This window comes from Macaca nemestrina, chromosome 10 (genome assembly GCF_043159975.1).
Source record: "Macaca nemestrina isolate mMacNem1 chromosome 10, mMacNem.hap1, whole genome shotgun sequence".
Lineage (NCBI taxonomy): Eukaryota > Metazoa > Chordata > Mammalia > Primates > Cercopithecidae > Macaca > Macaca nemestrina.
Window position 1 is genome coordinate 94021102 of NC_092134.1, and position 19627 is coordinate 94040728.

Sequence of the window (19627 nt, forward strand, 5' to 3'; positions counted from 1 at the left end):
AATAAGCTACAAAGAAATCAGGGAATACCAAAGCTATTTAATAAGCATAACATGAGTACAGTAAATCAATTGGTTTTGACAGGTTATTATTATTAATCTAGCAGTTTCTGGTAATGAATGTTAAACTCTATCATTATGATTGTGAAGTTGTCAGTTTCTCTTTGAAATTAATCAGTGTTGCTTCACATAGCTCAAAGTATATTATCAGGTGTTTATAAGATTAGAACTATTTCTCTGATGGAATGAACATTTTATTATAATGACATTTATCCTTATCAAGGATAAGGATAGTAGTTATCAACTACTTTTGCCTTAAAATTTATAGTATTTTTACTACTTTTCTTTTTGTTAATATTTGCTTGTTACATCTCTTTTTCTTCACAAGTATTTCAACTGTTTGTGTTTGCATATGTGGGTATGTCTCCTAAATAAGATATTTAGTGTATTTTCCCCACCACTCTAACCAACTGCCTTTTAATCAAGTCACAGCATGTTTACATTTACACACATGCAAACCAGTTTTTGTTCATAATTTAATTTCTTGTCAAATCTTTTTTTTTTTTTTTTTAATGTATTCAGACATTTCTTCTTCCTCTACTGCATCTTTTCTTTGGATACTTTGAGCCCTTTTTTTTTTTTTTTTTTTTTTTCATTATTCTGTAGTTTCATACTGATGTACCTTGATAGAGGTGTAATTGTATTTATCCTGGGAAGGGATCATTGTCCTTCCTAGATATGAAGATTCTTGTTTTCCATCAGTTATGAAAAATTCTCAGCCATTATATTTTCAGATATTACTTACCAAATTATCTCTCTTCTGTCCTTTTGGAATTCCAGTGAAATGCACGCTGGCCATCACATTCTGCTTTCCCTGTCTCATAAGCTCTTGTTCACAGATGTCATTTTTTAGTGCCATATTCTGAGGAATTTATTCAGATCATTCATCCAGTTCACTGCTTTTCTTCACATATATCCAATTTGCTGGTTAGCATATCTGTTGAAGAATTCTTTTGTCTGACTATATATATATATATATGTGTGTGTGTTTGTATGTATATGTATTTTTTTCAGGAAGTTACATTTTATATCTTTTTAAATCTGAATGTTTTTACAGTAGCTATTTTTTAATTTTTTAGATATCTTCTTTAAATAATTATATTCATGCTTATTTTTGCTCCTAAGTGATAGTTTTACAGTCTAAAGTTTAATGTGCCTGTAGCTCTGCTGTTTATTGTTGTTATCCACTGCTGGCTACTGATCACAGTAGATTGTTTCCTCATGCATTTTGTATAATTGTCATGTAAGTCTATTTTCATCAAGGTTTTATCTATGGCAATCCTGTGCAGCCTCTGTTGAGAGCTTGTCCTTCTAAAGAGTTTGTTTTTTTTTTGTTGTTGTTGTTGTTGTTTTTGCATTTGCTTCTTTTAGATGCCACAGGGCTATCACCAACCAATAGGCTGGTCCCTAGAATAAGGGAACATTTACAGCGGCTGCCTTATACCCTGTACTTCAAGTGGGAGAATGGCTGTACTTTACTTCTCCTTTCTGAAAATTAATACAAATAAATTTAGAAATTTCTGCCTTCATTGTATCCCAAGAGGCCCATGGAAGATACCTCTAGTGAGGCCTCTTTTCCAATGTCATTATCTTGGATGATTCCACACTGAGTTGCCCTTCCCAGAGGGCTTTGTTGCCCTATGACATAATTTATTTTAATGTTAATTTCCCTACTTGGAGGTTCCTAGATTATTCATTGAAATCTCAATCTGATATAATATTTTTGGCCTGTGGTTATAAATTCTCAGGATGGAGATATAGTTACATATCCATATCTATATCTATGGTTACATATTCATATCTATATCTCTGTATCTTTATATCTATAGATATGGATATGTAACTATGTGTATATACATAGACACATCTACATATAGATATGTAACTATATATACACATAGTTCTAGACAGATAAATGGATAACAGTCTCAATCTAAGTTCACACAGAAACATACAAGTTTTCTTGTGTCCCACTTCCAGTGGGTGGGTATCTCTGCTTGTACCCCTTTTCATCAAGTACACTATGCTTATACTTCCAGTCTCCTACAACTCCTTGTATGAAGTGGCCCTTGCCTATTTCTCTGGCATCATTTCCTGCCACTGTATTTCACTTACTTCTGTGCATAAACCATCTTAGTCTTTTTTCTGTTTCTCAGACATACCAAGGTTATGTTGCACTTGCTATTTACTCATAGAATGTCCTTCTACCATCTTCACATACGTCCATCTTCTTATTGTCATTCAGATCGCATATCCCCGCATGACAGGATACCTAATATGAGGAGCTGCATGCAAAATGAAAATTAATCAGTGTTGCTTCTGTAACTTATGTAACAGGGCCCCTTGTTAAAAATGATCAATAATTTCAAGACAGTACAAGCAGAGCACTAAATCAAACAGGGACTTCTAAGTATGAGGCCATATGCAGTCGCAAAGATTACACACCCATGAAGCCAGCGGGACCTTCCTGACCAGCCCATTACTGCCCAACCCCACTTAGTGTTTCTCTGTTATATCACTTTTGTACTTTTTTTCATCACGACAATTATCACTATGTGAAATTCTTTGCTTACTTATTCATTGACTATCTCCAGGTACTAGATTCTAAGTTCTGTGGGAATGAGGATGGCTTGTGTTGTTTGCTGCTGCAGCACCTAGAATGGTGCCTGGTTCATTAATTAGTTTGTGTAATGAGTGAATAACGTCTGCTTTCCTAATGAATCTCCAAGTAGCCCAAGAACCTTCTTCAACATAATATGCTAGGTCTCCACTTCCAGTTGATCTGATTTTGCACAAACCAGTGAATTTTGGATTCTAAGCCAGCCTTTTTTTTTTTAATAGATGAGGAAACTGAATCCCAGACTGCTTAAATAATTTGCTAAAATTCAGAAAACCAATTAAATGGCAGGGCTAGGAAAAGAAAAATAAGTCTGCTGACTTCCAATTCTACCCTCTTTTTCCTAGGACAAGTACATTGGGTGAATTTTCCTGCTGTAATAATCTTTGTATTCAGCCACTTGACTTTTAAAATAATCTTAAATGGAATATTTCCCAAATTTGAGTCTTAATTCTGTGCAAAGAGAAATTAGACTAGGTCATGAGGTCAGCCCTCTCAAGCAGATTGTCATTTTCTCCGGGAAAACTCTGTTTCGTTTATGGCTGTTTGCTTTATGTTTTGTTTATGCCTTTGCTACCTATAGCAGCTTCAGTTGTTTCAATCCCCCTTGGAAACAGCCTTGCCAATTCTTACTCAGTATAAGTTGCATTCCTATTTATATTATTCTCAGAAGAGATTTTAGCCACAAATTATTTTTCTGTTTACTGTTTTCATTCAAAGCACGTCAGCATCAATTACCTTTCTGCAAAAATTCCAACGATTTAAAGATATATTACCTTTTTGGGAAGCTCAATGGCAGTTTTAGAGTTGCCCTGATTTTTTAATGTACCTAGAAGATTGGGATAGTTTCAGCTATCACAATAAACATTACATATATGTTTACTCGGCAAAAATCTGTTTTTCATTGAACTGCAAAAAAAGGCAGACATCAATCTTCATTTTGTAATTTGTACATATCACCTGCTCCACTGCAGAAGGGGAACACTTCTTACTCTAAGGATTCTGACAGGTGACACATTATTCTGTTGTAAATTTGATTCTCTGTGTACCAATCATCTGAAGGGTCTACCAAGTTTCTTTCTAAGGCATGTGAACTCATGATCCAGCCAGCTGTCCTCAGTTGCCAGGCTTTAGTAATGTGAATGTGTCATTCTGCTTTCTCTCAAAACACGTGCTTGTATAATAGGCCTAACTTTAAAAAACATTCAGTTGTTCCATTTCACTGACGTGCATTCTCTACCATTTGAATTGCTATTAATTGTACATACTGTTTTATGGTCTTGATTTTTCCCATCTTTTTGACCAGGTTTTTAGCTAACCCCCAGATTTGGTTTTTGCTTTTGTTTTTGTTTTGTTTTTTGTTTTTGTTGAGTTTTTTGGGGGCAGAGGATTATCTTCTTGTTTACTTTATTTGATTTACTCTACTCTGCCAGTTCTAGAGGAAATGAAGCTTATTTTTACTATAATTTTAGAGGTTATTCTGGGTGGCTTTCTGTAAAAGTGGGCCATGTAGGGGATCCTAATGGTCAAGATTAAAGAACAGAACAGGCTGGGCTTGGTGGCTCATGCCTGTAATCCCAGCACTTTGGAAGGTCGAGGTAGGCGGATCACTTGAGGCCAGGAGTTTGAGACCAGCCTGGCCAATATAGCGAATCCCCATTGCTACTAAAAGTATAAAAAAAAAAAAAAAAAAAAGAGGCCAAGCGTAGTGGCACATAACTCTAGTCCCAACTACTCGAGAGGCCAAGGCAGGAAAATCACTTGAACCCAGGAGGCGGAAGTTGCAGTGAGCTGAGATTTGCGCCACTGTACTCTAGCAGCCTGGGTGACAGACTGAGACTGTGTATCTCAAAAACAAAAAAACAAAACAAAACAAACAAAAGACACCAGAACAGTAATTCTTGAGGTGGCTGTATTATCTGAAGTGGGGATAGTGGGGACAAGATGGTAGGATTGTTCGAAACAAGCAGCACCTTTATTACTCTAATTTATTTGGGGGACAATTTATAAATTAGAATTTTAATTTATAACTATAAAGCTGTTGTATTATTTCATAAAATTATATGTTTATATTATATATATAAAATACATAATAGTACATTAACATGTTTACATGTCATTATAATTAATATATAATTGTGTTTACAGAAAGTATTTTGAGCTTCATTTAGTACTAAAGGAATGTAAAAGATTTTTATGTTTCCAAAAGTGTCATGAGAAATGTCCCAGAAGATTAAAAAAAACTGGAATGGATGTGATCTGTCTCACCAGCCTTTCAGCACTAGCCCAGGATGTTCCTGGGAGGTTGTGCATGCCCTGCCAGGAAGCCAAACACAGGAGCTGTAGTGTCTGCTCAGGACAGAAGCACCTGCTTTACAGTTAGAAACAGTTGAAGGGCTCTTATGCATAATAAGTATGTTGTAAATTTTTAATGAATTAATAGTTACTTGGGGATCTAGATTTTAGTTTACTGTTTATTAAGGTATCTCCTTTTGCTTTCCGTTTCTTATTCAAGTTAATTGATCTTCATTTAATATTCCAAAGCCCCTATATTAGTAATCTATTGCTATGTCACAAGTGACCCTAAAACTTAACAACTTCAAACAATGAACATTTATGTCTCACTCAGTTTCTCTGAGTCACAAATCCAGGAGTAACTGAGCTGAGGCTCTGGGGTGGTAACTCTCATGAGATTGCAGTCCTCTGAAGGCTTAAGGGTAGCTAAAGGATCCCCTTCCAAGGTGGTTTCCTCGTGTGCCTGGCAGGTTAATACTGGTTGTTGTCAGGCCTTAATTTCTCTCTTTATGTGGAGTTTTCCACTGGGCATCTTGGCTGTCCTCATCACATGGCAGCTAGCTTCCTCCAAAGTGGGTGATCCAAGAAAGAGACTGACAGACACCATCATATCTTTGATCTTAGCTTCTGAAGTCACACTCCATCATTCTATAATATCAAATTGGTTACATAAGTTAACCCTATTCTGTGGGAGCTACACAAGGGCATGAACACCAGGAAGTAAGATCACTGGGAGACATTCTGGAGGCTGACTCCCACAGCCTCCAATGAAGATCTTATTAGAAGTATTCTTTAATTAAAACAATAACTTTCATGTTTACATGGATAGAATATATAGGTTGAATTACGACTGGTTTTCAGTATGTATCTGTGTGTGTGTGTGTTTACTATAACTGGCTTATAACATGTATCCATTAGCTTTTCATTTTATTTGAAAGCATACTTGCATCTAGGAATATGATTAGATTATCTGCTTCATGTTTATCATTCTCACAGAATAGAAGTTACCAATGAGAGATAACAAAAGGGACAAAGTTGTCCTCATAATCTACGTGAAATTGACTGAAATATTTAGCTACTTTACAAGAGATGGGTTATTAGATTAGCTCCTCATTTTGTGTCAAGTCACCACTTATGTATTTTCCCATATTGCTGTTATTTATGAAAACAGAAAACCATATTCTGCTAGAGAACCAACATATAAATGAGAAAAATCTGTGCTGAAATAAGAAAATAGCATTATAATTATAGCTCAGGAAATGCAAGTCAGAAATCCAAAATAAGTTCAGTGTATGCTGAAAATGTTAGCATTTTTCAGTGTACTTAAAGATAATTACATTGCAAACATAATACAGTTTATACCATTGTTTCCCAGCTGAAATGTTTAGGGATATTTGCGTGCTTACTTTAAATCAGGCTTGCATGCTTGCTTGAAATCACGTGTTGTTTTCATAACATCAGAATTTATACGAATAACGAAATGAATAGTTTTCATTAACCAGTACTTACTGTTGAATAGCTTCCATTATCAGGTGCCTACACAAGTTATCAAATAGTACTTTTTAGGTCATTATGTTTTAAGTTTTTTTAAATAACCAAAAAACATTCTTTTACACTGATATTGAGCATAAAACAAGTTGCTTTTCTAATAGAATATTTGGCAGTATGTTTTAAAAGACTTAATGTCCACATTCTATAATAAGCAGCTTCACTTCTAGAAATGTGTTATAAGGAAATAACTAGAAAGGAAGTCAAAGGTGCATAAATGTCCATGGTAGCATTATCATTATTAAAAATAGTACAAAACCATCTAGCAGGAGAATGGTAAAATAAATGATGCTACATCTTATTGTTAGTTGGCATATAGACTGAACTGCTGAAACCAAAATACCCATCTAAACAAAGTTTATTTCAATCATGTTATATTCTGGAGATTTACTGGCTGGCTGTACAGCACAAGATTATTTAAAGCCGGGGTTTTCTCTCCTTTTTCAGTAGTCACTAGGGTATTATACTTTCTAGCTTCTGCCAGCTCACCGTCACCAAGACCTTGTGCCAGCTCATGGGAATGGAAAAAAAGGAAAAAGTGGGCAGGCAGCTTGCTTTTAAGGAAATGGTCTAGAAGTCTTATACCTCATTTCTTTTTTTGTTTGTTTGGGTTTTGTGTTGTTGTTGTTGTTTGAAATGGGTCCCACTGTGTTGGCCAGGGTGGTCTCAAACTCCTGAGCTCAAGAGATTCTCCTGTTTCAGCCTACCAAGTAGCTGAGATTACAGGCATGCACTACTGCACCCAGAATTGTACCATATTTCTGCCCACATTCCAATGGCAAAAATTTGGTCACATGGCCACACTCAGATCAATTAAGATGTTAAGGGTTACGCCCTGCATCATGAGAGTGAATGAAATATGAAAATTGCCTTGCATAACCTTGAAAACATGTTAGGTCTAGTACCAGTTACAAAAGGTGATATACTGTATGATTTCATTAATATGAAATGTCCATAATAAGCAAATCCATACAGACAAAGAGTAGATTAGTAGTTGCCAGAGGCCAGGAGGAGAAGAGGTTTGGGAGTGACTGCTAATGGCTGTGGGGTTTTTTGGGGGGGGGGCTGATGAAAATGTTCTAAAATTAGATAGAGATGATGGCTACACAACTCTGTGAAAATACTAAAAATCACTGAGTTATATACTTTAAAAGAATGAATTAATGACATGTGAATGATCCCAATACAACTATTATAAAAGAAAAAATGTCCCAATGCATAAAAGGACAACAAGGAAGCTTTCCTCCCTCAACCATGGCTTGGATAGAGCAGGAAACACTCTACCCCAATAATTTAAAATCAGAAGTCAGCCCTTATGTGGCCTGACTTTATGCTTCCTGTGCCCATAAAACCTCTAGTAAAGATTTACTCGAAAGTAGCTCTGCCTCTGCAGCACCTCCAGGTGTCTAGCAACAACCAATGTAAATCCTCTCTGGAAATAACAACGTCAATCCAAGCCTCAAATCATTCCATAGACAAAAGTCCAAAGAAAATGAGTAATTCATACCATAAAATATACAAATATAAAATCACCATGTTTAAGATGTTTAAAAAATAAAAGAGAATTTTGGAAATATGAGCAGACAATAAACAGATTTATAACTATAATTATAAAAATTCTAGAAAAGAAATATATGATAAATTAAGTTTAAAACTATATAGATTTATCAGCAGATTTGACTCAGTAGAATTAGTGAACTGAAAGACAGATATGAAAATGTTTCCTGAATGAAACTCAAAGAAACATTAAAAAAAAAAAAGATATGATGCACACACACAGAGAGAGAGGTGGGGGGAGATCAAGATATAAGAGAGATTAGGATAATAAGTTTAGCGTACTCCAAGTGATAGTTCTAGAAAGATAGAATGGGGAAGAGGCAATATTTGAATATATGATAACTGAGAATATTCCAGAATTTTTGAACCCATAGCTTTAAGAAGCACAAAGCATCCCAGCAGTAAGACAATATCCACACCAAACAGATTATAATGAGACTGCTGAACAGCAAAGAGAATGAGAAAATCTTAAAAAAACAGCTAAAGAGAGTAGAAAAAGAAATCATCTTCAAGGCAAGAGCAATTAGACTGACAGCTCATTTCTTCAGAAGAGAATTTAATTTTATCCTTCATGCGCTGAGAGAAAATACACAGTTAAAAACTTTAGACAAATTAAATTTAACAGAGTTTAATTGAGCAAAGAATGATTCGCAAATTGAGCAAAGAATGATTCGTAAATCAGACAGCCCCCAGAACTAGAATAGATTCAGAGCCACTCCGGGGCTGCCACATGGTTGGATAACATTTGTGGACAGAAAAAGGAAAGTGATGTACAGAAAATGGAAGTGAAGTACAGAAACAGCTGGATTATTTACAGCTCTGCCTTTGCCTTATTTGAACCTGCCTTTGCCTTCTTTCAACAGTTGTCTATGGTTGTTTGAAGTTTGGCTACTGTGATTGGCTGAGACTTGGCTACTTGTTACAAGAGTAGGTTACAGTCTATTTTATACATCAAGTTGAGTTATAGTTAATTATGTATGGGGAAACTTTAGGTAGAATTTAAAATATGTAAAGCAGCAGCTCTAGGCCAAATTTAATTTAACAACACCGATTTACAATTCTATGCCCAGTGAAAATATCTTTCAAGTAACAAAAGTAAAGTGTCTGTTTGTCAAAAATTCTTTGCATCTCAAAATGCAGCAGAAAATGTGTATTATTCAAACATCAAGAATAAGGGGGTTTTCTAGGGGAAAAACACAAAAGCAACAAAGGGAGAGCTGCAAGTTTGGTGGTCAGTGTTCAGGCAAGTCTTGCAATTTTGCAGAAGGGAGGTTGTTTTGTTTTTGTTTTTTTGTTTTTTTTTTTTTTGCAATTTGGCCCATTCCAGGCCATACATCATGTTCTAGGAATTACTAGCTCAAAAGAGTAATTTAGAGGGAGTGGATTACTTTCTCAGTATCAGAGAACAAGAGGGTAGGTATTAGGTTCAGAGCAGAAAATTTTACAGTTCACCACATCCCTCTTCTTGGCCAAGGTGGACAAAAATCCAACACTGACCAACCATAATGAGCTCACTGAGATAAAAGTTATTAGAATGGGAGGGTGAATTTAAAGTTTCCATTTGCTTCTGTTCAAGATCATGTTCTGGGATCATTTATTTTGAAATTATGTCACTGCTTAGCTTAATGACCCTAGAAATTATGCATTTAATGGGAGGGATTCCTATGAAGAGGAAAAGCAGGTGCATGAATAATCTGGAGAATTGTTCAGAGCCAAGACTCGACTTCTGTTTGAAATGCCTAAAATCAGAGGTCCCAGCCCCATCCACCTAATACAAAATATATCCTAGTAAGGGCCAGGTTGTCCATGCTGAGGAGATTCTGGTTGGCTTCACGTCAGAAAGGTTCTCAGGGATGCACATGCAGAAGTCATTTCCAAGTACTATACAAGTACCCCCACTCAGGAGGCTAAGATGGGAACAATGTTGTTGTGGTTATTTACATCCTTTGCAATTCCATACGAATGTTAGAGTCAGCTTATATTGCTAAGATTTTGATTGCACTTACATTGACTCTAAAGATCAATTTGGGATGAATTGATGTCTTTACCAATAAACCCATAAACAAGGTACATCTCTGCATTTATTTAGTCTTCAATATTTTTCAGCAATGGTTTGTAGTTTTTAATGTACAATCTTGCACGCCTTTTGTCAGATTTATTCCTAAACATTTCCTTTTCTAGTGCTATTATAAATGGAATTTTCTTTAATTCAATTTCCAATGATTTTAGTATGTATAACTAGTATGCAGGTTTTTATGTGCCAATCTTATAAAATGCAACCTTGCTAAATTCACTGATTCTTTTTGTTGGTTCCATTAGATTTTCTACATATATGATTGTAGTGTTTGCAAACTGTAAGACGTTTAATAGAAAATATAATTGTATATCTTTATGACCCAGGGAATGTGAAAGATTTTGTTAACCAGTCATAGAAAACACAGGGCATAAAGGAAAATGTAGATATATGCCTACTTAAAGTTCACAATTTTGGTTCACAAAAAGATACCATAGAGCAAGTAGAAAGAGAAGCCCCACGTTGATAGAAATTTGCAATACAGTTGACCCTAGAACAACACCGGTTTGAACTGTGGGGTCCACTTTTATGTGGGGTTTTTTTTTTTTTTTCATTAAATACAGCCAGCCCTCCATATCAGTGGGTTCTGCATCTACAACCAAACAGGAATCAAAAATATAAGTATTTGCAGGATGCAAAACCCACATATACTGACTTTTGGTATCTGTAGGGCCAACTGCAGGACCTGAGTATGTGTGGGTTTGGGTATCCGTGGGGATCCTGGAACCAGTTCCCCAATGGATACTGAAGGTGCCTGTATATACACCTGGCAGAGGCTTAGTATCTAGAATTGTGCTGCCCAAAATGGTAGTCACAAGTCACATGTTTTGAGGACTTGCAGTGTCTCTTATCCTGAATACATGCCAGATTTCAAAGACATAGTATGAAAACAAAAGAATGTACAGAATCTTAATAATTTCTATATTGAATATATATTGAAATTAAAATATTTAGGATATATTGGGTTAAAAAAATATATTACTAAAATTAACTTCACCTGTTTCCTTTTGCTTTTTGAATGTGGCTACTAGAAAATTTAAAATTTTATTTGTGGCTCATGTTGTATATTAAAGATGATCCTGATTTATAATATATCTGGACATTCCTATGAACCAATCAGAAATAGACAAACAGTCCAATTGGAAAATGGGAAAGAATAGACACTCTATAAAAGCAGACACCCAAATGGCCAATAAATATATGAATTGGGGGCTCCAGCTCTTAATCAATAAAATGCAATTTAGAACTATATTGGCGTACCATTTTTATCAACTAGATTAATGGATACTTAAAAAAGAAATGTTGGCTAGGTTGTAGTACAGTGTTCTCTGTATTCCACTGCTAGTGAGAATCTAAGTGGTTTCAACTTCTTAGGACACAGTTTGTATTATCTATAAAAGTGACTGTGTGCACATACCCTGTAATCCAGCAGTTCTATTTATTCTGTTTCCCCGTATTTATTAGAGAAGCCGTTGCACAGTTATACCTGGAGATGTATTAAAAATATGTGCACAGCAGCATTATTTGTAATTTTTAAAAACTGGAAAGAAGAGTAGGGAGATATATACATCAGGGTTAAACTGAAACATATTTTCATAAATTATATATCATGGTGTACTCAAGATAAACTGTAGCTAAAGACATCAACCTGAATTAATTTCAGAAGCATAATATTAAGAAATGAAACAAGTAATAAAATAAATCACATAATAATCCGTTAAGTTCAAAAACAAGCACAACCAAGTGATATGTATTTTTAGGAGTACAAGCATAGAAAATATCCTATACAGAAAAACAAGGATATAAATAACACAGAACTCACGATGGTAATTATCTCTGGGGCCAAGGGAGGGATCCTATCAGAAAGTGGTTCACAGAGAGCTTCTAAAGTCTGATAATGATATAGTTCCTAAGCTGATTGGTGAGTAAATCGGTGATTATCTTCTTATCATTCTTTAAAGTGTACATAGATAACTTCTTTGTATGTATAACAGACTTTAGTAAGTTAAAACAAACTATAAAACAACTATGGCATCAATCCGATTTTGTTTGCACACAGACACACACACAAAGTAGGTTTTTAAATACATATTAGAAAAGAACTGTAAGGAGGCATACTAAAATATTAATTTATGGTGATAAGATGGCTACACGTAGATGAGTAGTTGAAGTTTGAGTCTGGAAATTTAGGTTGCAGGGCAGTTTCGATTGTTGAGCTACTTTCTAATACAACTCAGCATTCTGTTAATTGTGCTTATCAAAATATCAGCATCATTATATTACTACAGACCTGAACATGCAAGCTTGGATATTTCAGGAAAATTTTAGATGATTCCTAAATTTTTCACACCTGCAGAAAGCCATGATTGGTCCATTTGATGTACTGTAGTTCTCTGTTATCCATGGTTTCTTCTTCTACTGTTTCAGTTTCCTGCAGTCAAACACAGTCCAAAAATATTAAATGGGCAATTTCAGAAATAAACAATTCATAAGTTTTAAATTGTGTACCATTGAGTAGTGTGATGAAATCATGTGCTCAGTCCCACCTGGGATGTGACTCGTCCCTTTGTCCAGTATATCCATGCTGTCTCAGCTGCGTGCAACTTAATCATTTAGTAGTCTTCTCTGTTATCAGATCTCCTGTTGCAGTATTGCACTGTGTTCAAGTAACCCTTATTTGTTACTTCATAATGGCCCCAAAGCACAAGAGTAGTGATGCTGACATACTGTTATCATTGTTTTTATTTTATTATTAGTCGTTAATCTCTTACTGTGCCTAACTTATAAACATATTCATAGGTTTATATGTATAGGAAAATGACAGCATCTATAGGATTTGGTACTAGGTATGAAGATCTTGGAATGTATCCCTCACATATAAAGGTGAACTACTGTACATAAGTCTCCTAGAGATAGAATAATTTTTGTTTATATACCCCAACAAGTATGAGTAACAATACTCATATTTGTATTATTATTTGTATTATTATTTGTATTATTATGTAATTGTCCTCGGAATTCATAAATTACTACATTCTCATTCTTTGGCCAAATTTCTATGATAGAATTGGCAGTACCATATATTACATTAGTACCAAGTACATTTTGTAGGTGATAATACTGCTCTTTTCATCAATACTACTCTTTACATGATGGATTCATGACTAGCAAATAAAAGTGAATTATCAGTAAACTTAGTGCATTTGGCCTTTTCGATTTTTAGATAATGAGGAAATTAAAAGTAAGTCTCCCAACTGTTTCTGTTCACCTAACATCATGTCATTTATTTATTAACAGACACTTTCTCTTGTCTCTTACCCTTGCTTTTTATTCATTTGCATGCTAAAATTTATCCTAATGTTACAAAATATAATGCTTACATTACTGAATAGAAATGAGTACGTTTATTCGTGATTGCATAAAGAGAAAACTTGTTTGAATAGGGACTAAAGAGGAAGTCAAGAAAGTATATCAAAATGTGATTAAAAGATTAACAAAAATACTATGCCTGGGATAAATAAATAAAGTGAACTGAAAGAAAAAAATAATCTCCTAGAAATCCAGATGAAGGATTTCTCTCTCCTTTAGAGAACGCATCATATTCCCAGGGAATATTGTAATGTGTAAAACTTTACAGAAGAAAAAGTATTCCTTTCTGTCCTTGGGGCTGGCAGAATGCATGCATTTTTAATAATAACAGGCCAGGCGCAGTGGCTTATGCCTGTAATCCCAGCACTTTGGGAGGCCGAGGCAAGCGGATCACCTGAGGTCAGGAGTTGGAGATCAGCCTGGGCAATACTGTGAAACCCCGTCTCTACTAAAAATACAAAATTAGCTGAGTGTGGTGACACTTGCCTGTAATCCCAGCTACTGGGGAGGCTGAGGCAGGAGAATCTCTTGAACCTGGGAGGCAGATGATGAGGTGAGCTGAGATCGCGCCATTGCACTCCAACCTTTGCAACAAGAATAAATCTCCGTCTCACCAAAAAATAAAAATTAAAAAATTTTAAAAAATAACAATAGTAATTACTGTTATTTTAATACTAAGTTCATTTCATGCTAAGCATTTTTAAATGAAAATACCATGTCTCAGGTAGGTTAAGTAACTTGATGGAGGCCACTGGTAGAAGGTAGTAAGTGGTGAAGCCAGAATTCAAACCTGGGTCTGTTACACTGCAAGGCTTGTGTGTTAACCTTTGTATAAAACTAGGCATATACCCAAATCCCTCTGATTTTCTCTGCAGCTTTTAACCAGATTGAGTCACTCGTGATATATAGATCAGAGGTTTACCTTAACATCTAGGTAGACTACATTGTTTTACTACATTACAGAACTTCAATGTTATTTATTTTTTTAAAAAAGAAATACACAGAAAATATGCCTATGTCTCTGATTAGATTTGCATAAAAAATCCTCTGGCTATTATGACCACCATGCCAAGAACAAAGGCAAGTGAACAAAGAACTAGCTCCAAATAGGTAATTTAGTAAAATCTCAATTCCATCAGTTCTGTCTCACAAACAGTCATTGCACCTGTTACAGGAGAGAACAGATTTAAATATAGACCAATTAACCCCTTGAGTAAAGATAGTACAGAGAATGATTCACCCACCAAGGCTGAGCCCAGATTTAATACTCTCTGTCTGAAGTTTCCCCAATTCCTAAAAGTTTATGACTCTGATTTTCTGTGCTGTGGTCAGGGCAGCCAGATGGATTGACCATCCTGAGCCCCACGGCTGAATATCGGGCTCTTCCTGTGCTTTATATGGAAAGGCCTGCTTAGAATACACCCCAGATGCCTTGAAACTCCCTTTCCTTATAAGTTAGAACACATGATCAGTCCCAGAGAGCTTTCTGGGTGTATTAGTCTGTTTTCATGCTGCTGATAAAGACATACTCAAAACTGGTAAGAAAAAGAGGTTTAATTGGACTCACAGTTCCACATGGCTGGGGAGGCCTCAGAATCATGGAGGTGAAAGACACTTCTTACATGGCAGCAGCAAGAGAAAAATGAGGAGGAAGCAAAAGTGGAAACCCCTGATAAACCCATCAGGCCTCGTGAGACTTATTCACTATCACCAGGATAGCATGGGAAAGACTGGCCCCCATGATTCAATTACCTCTCCCTAGGTACCTCCCACAATTCTTGGGAATTCTGGGAGATACACCTCAAGTTGAGATTTGGGTGGGGACACAGCCAAATCATATCATTCCACCCCTGGCCCCTCCAAATCTCATGTCCTCACATTTCAAAACCAATCATGCCTTCCCAATAGTCCCGCAAAGTTTTAACTCATTTCAGCATTAACTCAAAAGTCCACAGTGGAAAGTCTCATCTGAGACAAGGCAAGTCCCTTCCACCTGTGAGCCCGTAAAATCTAAAGCAAGCTAGTTACTTCCTAAATACAATGAGGATACGGGTATTGAGTAAATTCAGCCATTCCAAATGGGAGAAATTGACCAAAACAAAGTGATTATAGGCCCCATGCAAGTCCAAAATCCAGCAGGGCAGTCTAATTTTAAAGCTCCAAAATGATCTCCTTTGATTCCAGGTCTCACATCCAGGTCATGCCGATGCAAGAGGTGAGTTCCCATGGTCTTGGGCAGCTCTGCCCCTGTGGCTTTGCAGGGCACAGCCTCCCTCCTGGCTGCTTTCACAGGCTGGCATTGAGTGTCTGTGGCTTTTCCAGGCTCATAGTGCAAGCCGTCGGTGGATCTACCATTCTGGAATCTGGAGGATGGTGGCCCTCTTCTCACAGCTCCACCAGGCAGTGCCCCAGTAGGGACTCTGTGTGGGAGCTCCAACCCCACATTTCCCTTCAGCAGTGCCCTAGCAGAGGTTCTTCATGAGGGCCTTACACCTGTAGCAAACTTTTGCCTGGGCATCCAGGCGTTTCCATACATCTGAAATCTAGGCGGAAATTCCCAAACCTCAATTCTTGACTTCTGTGCACCTGCAGGCTCAACACCACATGGAAGCTGCCAAGGCTTGGGGCTTCCACCCTCTGAAGCCACAACCAGAGCTGTATGTTGGCCCCTTTCAGCTGTGGCTGGAGCAGCTAGGACACAGGGCACCAAGTCTCTAGGCTGCACACAGCATGGGGACCCCAGTCCTGGTCCATGAAACCACTTATTCCTCCTGGGCCTCTGGTCCTGTGATGGGAGGGGCTTCTATGAATGTCTCTGAAATGGCCTGGAGACATTTTCCCTATGGTCTTGGGGATTCACATTAGGCCCCTTGCTACTTATGCAAATTTCTGCAGCCGGCTTGAATTTCTCTCCAGAAAATGGGTTTTTCTTTTCTACTACCTCGTCAGGATGCAAATTTTCGAACTTTTATGTCCTGTTTCCCTTTTAAAACAGAATGATTTTAACAGCACCCAAGTCACTTTTTGAATGCTTTGCTGCTTAGAAATTTCTTCCACCAGATACCCTAAATCAACTCTCTCAAGTTGAAAGTTCCACAAATCTCTAGGGCAGCAGCAAAATGCTGCCAGTCTCTTGCTGAAACATAGTAAGAGTCTGTAAAAATGTTCTCCCATTCTGTAGGTTGCCTGTTCACTCTGATGGTAGTTTCTTTTGCTGTGCAGAAGCTCTTTAGTTTAATTAGATTCCATTTGTCAACTTTGGCTTTTGTTGCCATTGCTTTTGGTGTTTTAGTCATGAAGTCCTTGCCCATGCCTATGTCCTGAAAGGTATTGCCTAGGTTTTCTTCTAGGGTTTTTATGGTTTTAGGGATAACATTTAAGTCTTTAATCCATCTTGAATTAATCTTTGTATAAGGTGTAAGGAAGGGATCCAGCTTTCTACATATGGCTAGCCAGTTTTTCCAGCACCATTTATTAAATAGGGAATCCTTTCCCCATTTCTTGCCTTCATCAGGTTTGTCAAAGATCAGATGGTTGTAGATGTGTGGTATTATTTCTGAGGGCTCTGTTCTGTTCCATTGGTCTATATCTCTGTTTTGGTACCAATACCATGCTGTTTTGGTTACTGTAGCCTTGTAGTGTAGTTTGAAGTCAGGTAGCATGATGCCTCCAGCTTTGTTCTTTTGGCTTAGGATTGTCTTGGCAATGTGGGATCTTTTTGATTCCATATGAACCTTAAAGAAGTTTTTAACAGTTCTGTGAAGAAAGTCATTGGTAGCTTGATGGGGAATGGCATTGAATCTCTAAATTACCATTATGGCCATTTTCACAATATTGATTCTTCCTATTCATGAGCATGGAATGTTCTTCCATTTGTTTATGTCCTCTTTTATTTCGTTGAGCAGTGGTTTGTGGTTCTTGAAGAGGTCCTTCACATCCCTTGTAAGTTGGATTCCTAGGTATTTTATTCCCTTTGAATAAATTGTGAATGGGAATTCACTCATGATTCATGATTTGGCTCTCTGTTACTGGTGTATAGGAATGTTTCCAATTTTTGCACATTGATTTTGTGTCCTGACACTTTGCTGAAGTTGCTTATCAGCTTAAGGAGATTTTGGGCTGAGACAATGGGGTTTTCTAAATATACAATAATGTCATCTGCAAACAGGGACAATTTGACTTCCTACCTGTCTGACAAAGGGCTAATATCCAGAATCTACAAAGAACTCAAACAAATTTACAAGAAGAAATCAAACAACCCCATCAAAAAGTGGGCAAAGGATATGAGCACACACTTCTCAAAAGAAGACATTTATGCAGTCAACAGACACCTGAAAAAATGCTCATCATCACTAGCCATCAGAGAAATGCAAATCAAAACCACAATGAGATACCATCTCACACCAGTTAGAATGGCGATCATTAAAAAGTCAGGAAACAACACGTGCTGGAGAGGATGTGGAGAAATAGAAACACTTTTACACTGTTGGTGGAACTGCAAACTAGTTCAACCATTGTGGAAGACAGTGTGGCGATTCCTCAAGATCTAGAACTAGAAATACCATATGACCCAGCCATCCCATTACTGGGTATATACCCAAAGGATTATAAATCATGCTGCTATAAAGACACATGCACACATATATTTATTGCAGTACTATTCACAATAGCAAAGACTTGGAACCAACCCAAATGTCCATCAGTGATAGACTGGATTAAGAAAATTTGGTACATATACACCAGGGAATACTATGCAGCCATAAAAAAGGATGAGTTCATGTCCTTTGTAGGGACATGGGTGAAGCTGGAAACCATCATTCTGAGCAAACTGTCTTAAGGACAGAAAACCAAATACCGCATGTTCTCACCCATAGGTGGGACTTGAACAGTGAGAACAGTTGGACACAGGGTGGGGAACATCACACACCAGGGCCTGTCATGGGGTGGGGGAAGTGGGGAGGGATAGCATTAGGAGATATACCTAATGTAAATGACGAGTTAGTGGGTGCAGCACACCAACGTGGCACATGTATACCTATGTAACAAACCTGCACATAGTGCACATGTACCCTAGAACTTAAAGTATAAAAAATAAGTAAATAAATAACAAGAGTCACCTTTGCTCCATTTTTCAACAAGTTCCTCATCTCCATCTGAGACCACCTCAGCCTGGACCTTATTGTTCATATCACTGTCCGCATTTTTGTCAAAGCCATTCAACATGTCTTTAGGAGGTTCCAAACTTTCCCACGTTTTCCTTTCTTCTTTTGATCCCTCCAAACGGTTCCAACCTTTGTCTGTTACCCAGTTCCAAAGTCAAGTTCACATTTTCGGTTATCTTTTCAGCGACGCCCCACTCTACTTGTACCAATTAACTGTATGAGTCCGTCTTCATGCTGCTGATAAAGACATACCCGAAACCGGGGGGAAAAAAAGAGGTTTAATTGGACTTAACAGTTCCACATGGCTGGGGAGGCCTCAGAATCATGGTGAGAGGCAAAGGGCAGTTCTTATGTGGTGGTGGCAAGAGAAAAATGAGGAGGAAGCAAAAGGAGAAAACCCTGATAAGCCCATCAGATTTCGTGACACTTATTCACTGTTACGAGAATAGCATAGAAAAGACCGGTGGCCCCCATGATTCAATTAGCTCCCCCTGGGTACCTCCCACAACACGTAGGAATTCTGAGAGATACAATTCAAATTGAGATTTGGGTGGGGACACAGCCAATGTTACTGGGGAGACTCAATGTTACTGGGGAAACTTCTACACAATTTAAACACAAAGGTTTCTCAACAGCAGACTGCCTTTTACTTTGTAATAAAAGCATAGCAAGACTTCCTTAAGTTAAAATATGCTTTCCCCTAAGATTTTTGTCTTTATGTCCTAAGATTTGGTCTTATTTCTAGGCATAGTTCCATACTATGATTATCTTGACCCCACCAAGTACAAGCCCATCTAGAATCCAAGATAGAGCCTAGACATTGGGTAATTTCCAGTTCCTGTATTCACAAGACACCCATAAGTCAAGATTATCCATCGCTTCATTGTTCAGAATACTCCTCATTACCAGGTGTTAGAACTGATCTCCTAGACACCTCTGCAAATACAG

General features: G+C 37.1%; 2 protein-coding genes across 5 annotated transcripts in view; one reads left to right on the forward strand and one right to left on the reverse strand.

Annotated features, from left to right (window-relative positions):
* Positions 1–19627, forward strand: part of LOC105470142 (solute carrier family 2 member 13) — a 369854-nt gene that overhangs the window by 322671 nt on the left and 27556 nt on the right. The window lies entirely within an intron of this gene.
* REDIC1 (regulator of DNA class I crossover intermediates 1) overlaps positions 18–19627 on the reverse strand; it is a 172892-nt gene continuing 153282 nt past the window's right edge. For 2 of the 3 annotated variants that reach the window (XR_011609238.1, XR_011609239.1), the window contains 4 exons: positions 18635–18913; positions 14004–14126; positions 12439–12579; positions 18–2342 (listed from right to left, as the gene is read on the reverse strand). The gene's annotated coding sequence lies outside the window, so the exon portion shown is untranslated. The remainder of the gene's footprint in view (positions 2343–12438; positions 12580–14003; positions 14127–18634; positions 18914–19627) is intronic. The other variant, XR_011609237.1, reaches the window with a different exon arrangement.